General features: G+C 35.4%; 1 non-coding gene across 1 annotated transcript; it reads left to right on the top strand.

The window, feature by feature from the left end:
• The first annotated feature begins 4,771 nt into the window (after positions 1–4,771).
• LOC111827887 lies at positions 4,772–4,953 on the top strand. Its single transcript, XR_002831635.1, has one exon. It is a non-coding gene; the product is annotated as a U2 spliceosomal RNA (small nuclear RNA).
• The last annotated feature ends 550 nt before the right edge of the window (positions 4,954–5,503 follow it).

Here is a 5,503-nt window from a genome sequence, read left to right as displayed (position 1 = left end):
CCTTTTATCAGATATATCATCAAACCTGCAAGCTAGAAGTACAAAGCGTTTTCAGTAAATACAGTGATTTCATTGTGGAAACAGATACCTATCAGTGCAGAAGCTTAGATCTTCCAAATCTTTTTCAGCGTTACCTCTGCTTCTGTTGTCACATTTCCCCTCTTCACGCTGAGCTTTCTGTCTTGGACTTATGAGGACCCTTGTGGGTTATACTGGGACCACCCTGCTAATTCAGGATGATGTTCCCATCTCAAAAATTCTTAACTTACAACTGCAAATTCTATTTTGCCAATTAAGGTAACAATATTCACAAATTCTGGATTAGGAAGAGGTTTTTTTTCAGTCTAGCAAAGGGTCATTTGCAAGTTTGTCTCTGTGTATGTGCGTTTGTATGATTTTATGTATGTATATATGTGAGGGTGATTACGTGAAGTGTGCTTGTGTTTTGTCCATTCTATCAGGCTTTTCTTCATTATTAGGGGTAGTCTATTTTTTTTGCTACAGGTGACAATTACTTTTCAAAATCTGTTTGACATTAAACATAGCTTTTTTTCTCCACGGGATTTTCACCTACCCAACTCTGAGACTCCTTTTCCAGATACCTCCTCAGAGTCTACTAATAAATAAGGACTCCACCCTCCTTTTCAAATTATTGTCATTTACACAGTGAGTCATTCCTTTTTCTTCAGATACATGATAAAGTCTTGTTTTATAGTGTCTAAATCATGTGTATTCTTAATATTTAACTATCACCACAAAATTAAATTGACTCCTTGAATATGATTTATAAAATGAATTAGTAAATATCAACTAAAGATTCTGTAAACCCCTTTATTACTTAGTGTAACTACCCCTAGATTTGGTTGGGAATTCACTTGGCTTTAGAATTGTACAAAAAAAAACACAATTTCAAGTATGCTCCAGAAAAGTAGTACTTATGGGAATATGTGTATACTGTTCTGAATGTTTTGCAGACTTGCTACAGTGTTTTCCCAATTTTCCTTCAGTTCTTCTCTTCTTTGTATCCCAAAAGAAAACCTCAGGCAATAGCTGCTGCAATAAATTGTTATGAGTGTTATGTTAGAAAAGAAAAGGTGCTCTGAGGCACAGGCAGGGCATATTTCTATTCTGTGAGGTTAGGAGTGTCCTCCCTGAGGAAGTTTGAAGGAATAGAATGAATACTAATTTTATGGGACAGTTTTCCCAGGTAGATCCATTAGCATATTTAAGAGTTTGAGGAAAAATTAAAGAAAAAAATCAATTTGCTTATCTACCAGCTCTTTATCTCTCTGTGTGTTTTTCTCCTGTGGCTGAGGTTAAAAAGGCAATTATAGCCACAGACTAACACAACATGCCATATCACCTGTAAAGAATTTATAAGAAAATGGCCTAACATCAATTTTGTGGCCCTCACCCCATCTTATTACAAAAGGCTTTTGTTGAAAGGAGAGAAATGTACTTGGAACATATTTTTGGAATGCTATGGGATGTGCTGTCCTCTCCCAGTGAAAAGAGAAGATAATTGCTTCTCCCCTCACCTCAGGTTAATGAGCCAGATTTGAAAGGGACTGTCAGGAAAACAGGGCACATATATCAAATTTCCAAGACACATAGGTTTGTAAATAAAACAGGAAAAGTTTGGGCCAGTGTCTTGAAATGGCACAGTAGTAAAGCAACTGCAAGTTAATTGTACTTATATTTGTGGCAGTTATAGAAAAGTATTGAGGAGAAGGGATTGATAAGAATTTATATGGTTTCTATTGTACGCAGCTGGCTAGCAGCAAGTTTGAGTCATCATTAAGAGGCTTCTCTGTAGAAGGGAATGACCCCAACACAATGAAAAGATTTTAGGATAACCAGGAGCTGAGTGAGAAATTATAAAGGACTGGTATCATTAGGAAGTGTTTTTGTATATGTCCAATGGGAGAATCTTCAAAAACAATGAAGTTATCCAGAAAAAAATGATCAGTTTTAAATATATACCAGAATTAGAGAACCTCCAAATCAGATTAAAATAGTACCATATTCCATAAACATCTTCCTCATTGTAGTTTTAATTTTAATCTCTCTGATGATTAGTGACGTTGAGCATTTTTTCATATGTATATTGGCCATCTGTATGTCCTCTGGAGAAGTCTCTATTCAGGTCCTTCCTTTTCCCATTTTTTAATTGGACTGTCTGTCTTCCTGGAGTTGAGTTATATAAGTTCTTTATAAATTTTGAAAAACCCTTATCAGATGTATCATTGTCAAATATGTTCTCCCAGACAGTGGGTTGTCTTTTCATTTTGTTGATGTTTTCTTTTGCTGTACAGAAGCTTTTTACTTTGATATAGGCCCATTTTTTTCTTTGTTGTCCTAGGAGGTATATCAGCAAAAATATTATTATGAAAGATGTTTGAGATTTTACTGCCTATGTCTTCTAGGACTTTTATGGTTTCTAGTCAAACATTTAAGTCTTTAATTCATTTTAAGTTTATGCCTGTGTATGGTATAAGAAGGTGGTTTAGTTTTATTTTATTTTTTTTGCATGTATCTATTCAATATTCCCAGCACCATTTATTGAATAGACTATCTTTACTCTATTGTATGTGTTTGCTGCCTTTGTCAAATATTAATTAACTATAAAGGCATGGCTTTATTTCTGGGCTCTCCATTCTGTTCCATTGATCTATATACCTATTTTTATGCCAGTACCATGCTGCTTTGTTTTTTAAATTCTCACTCAAGTATATGTTTTATTGATTTTTAGATAGAGAGGAAGGAAGAGAGAGAAAGAATTATTGATGTGAGAAACATTCATCCATTGGCTCCCAGATGCACCCCAACCGGGGATGGAACCCACAACCTAGGTATGTGCCCTGACCAGGAATCAAACCCACAACCTTTTCATGTACAGGATGATGCTCCAACCAATGGAGACACCTGGTGAGGACATTACCATGCTATTTTAATTACCAAGGCTTTATTGTATAGTTTGATATCAGGTAGTGTGATTCCCCCAACTATGTTCTTCTTTATCAATGTTGCTATTGCTATTTGGGGACTTTGTGGTTTTACATAAATTTTTGGAATATTTGTTCTAATTCTGTGAAATATGCCATTGGTATCTTGATAGGAATTGTGTTGAATCTATAGATTGCTTTGGGTAGTATGGACATTTTAATGAAAAATATTTTTAAAAGCCACTGTTGATTATTGTATTATATTAGTAAAAGTAGAAGTAATACCACTTTTCTTTCAGCTTTCATTCACCTTATGTAAATATATGGTATCGTCTATATCAGTGGTTCTCAACCGTGGCTGCACATTAGAATCACCTGGGAATCTTTTTAAAATCCTGATTTCTGGGCCTCATCCTCTGGAAATTCTGTTTCTTTGTTATGGGGAGGGGCCACAACATTAGTAACAAAGAAACAGAATTTCCGGAGGATGAGGCCCAGAAATCAGGATTTTAAAAAGATTCCCAGGTGATTCTAATGTGCAGCCAAGGTTGAGAACCACGGTCTATATATATAAAAGCCTAAGCGACTGAATGACCGACCGAATGACCAGTCGACTGGTTGCTATGATGTGCACTGATCACGAGGGGGCAGATGCTCAATGCAGGAGCTGCCCCCTGGTGGTCAGTGTGCTCCCACAGCTTACCTCCATGGTCAGTGTGCTCCCACAGCTTACCTCCACGGCCAGCCAACCTCCTAAGGTCCCTCCATGCAGCTGCCAGGCCAAGGGACCCCACCTATGCACGAATTCGTGCACTGGGCCTCTAGTTATATATAATATATTATATAATTATATTTTGCATGTAAATTAAATTGTAAGCAACCATATTGAAATCATTAATAGGGTGATAGATGATTTTTACAGGCCTCAAAGTGAGTGTGATATTTACTGCAACAAATATATTCTTTTTGGTAATACCATTTTCAATTCTGCCTCAACAGTTCTTTAATTTCATTCTCATACAATATGCAACTGTTTTTACATATTTAGATGTACACTTGTCTACTAAATTCACTTCTTTTTCTCACTTCCACAATAGTCACTGACAAGTAAAATTACTACTTGACACCAATATGCTTTTAAATATAAAATGGAAATTCATATTGACATGGAATGGTAGCTTTCTCTTTTTAAGTGGTTGTTCAGATAATCTAAAACATATATATGCATTATATAACTATTAAAAAGACCCACAAAACTTTAAAAAAGTAAGGAACTTATAAAATCCTTAAGAATAAGCCAACTTAGGCTCCTGCTGGGTTTATGGAACCAAACTGGAGAATCACTGGAGAAGTGGGATCTGGAATTGGGCTAGCCTTCAAACCCTGGCTCTAGCACTCTCTGGTGATATGATCTTGAACAAATTACTTAACCTTTCTAGGATTTCTTTTGTTCTTATGTATAGTGGTTAAACAGTAACACTGTCTAACAAAGAAGATTAAAGTGCTCATTACATTATTAGTTCTTGTATAGCTTCATCTCTGAAGGAAAAGAAGAGGATAGGCCAGCGAAACTATAGACAGTATTAAAGATGCTGGAGTGAGCTGCCTGGATTATTGACTTACTGGAACTTTGAAACTTGAGTTTTGTAGCATTCTAACATCATCTAATTTAAGAGTTGACACTGCATTGTATGGTTTTAGTAGCTTGCTAACTTTTACATGGGTCCTAGATTAAACATTGTATAAAGAAAAGGCTTTTGATACCTTCAATCCTTTTTATTTCCATATTCTATGCTATATTTTATTAATTTTATACTCCTCAACACATCGCTTCTCGGCCTTTTGGCTAAGATCAAGTGTATACGCCTCAACAGACTGCTCCTCAATCTTGAAAGTGGACCTGTGTCTTACTTGAGTTTGCTAATTGGTTATTATTTATTTAAGTCAATCATTAAATAAATATTTATTAATCCATCCTACTCTACTTCATGACTGTAGTATATCTTAAAATGAGATAAAATAATTATGTCAAAATATTTTATATTAAATTATAAATGTCCAAACTATTACCCAGGTATATTATTTTTCAGAGTGTTTTAATCTAATAAGATCTTTATTAGTGAAGTATAAATGGGCCAACTTGGGCTTTGATATCAACATATTTAAGTCCTATCCAGTTATCGTCCAGAACAGTGGTTCTCAACCTTCTTAATGCCACGACCCTTTAATACAGTTCCTCATGTTGTGGTGACTCCAATTTCATTGTTACAAATTGAACATAATTAAAGCATAGTGATTAATCACAAAAACAATATGTAATTATATATGTGTTTTCTGATGGTCTTAGGTGACCCCTGTGAAAGGGTCGTTTGACCCCCAAATGGGTCGCGACCCACAGGTTGAGAACCACTGTTCCAGAACCAAGACATTTCATCATCATGCTAAATGCCAAATTCATTAACTTTCTTATTTGTTCAAAGAACAGGAAAAGATATTACCTAAGGAGAGACCAAGGACTAAACCTAAGAGCAGAACTGCCACAACTTTATTTTATTTTT

The sequence above is a fragment of the Myotis lucifugus genome, unplaced genomic scaffold (genome assembly GCF_000147115.1).
Source record: "Myotis lucifugus unplaced genomic scaffold, Myoluc2.0 scaffold_240, whole genome shotgun sequence".
NCBI lineage: Eukaryota > Metazoa > Chordata > Mammalia > Chiroptera > Vespertilionidae > Myotis > Myotis lucifugus.
This window is presented reverse-complemented; position numbering and strand designations above follow the sequence as displayed.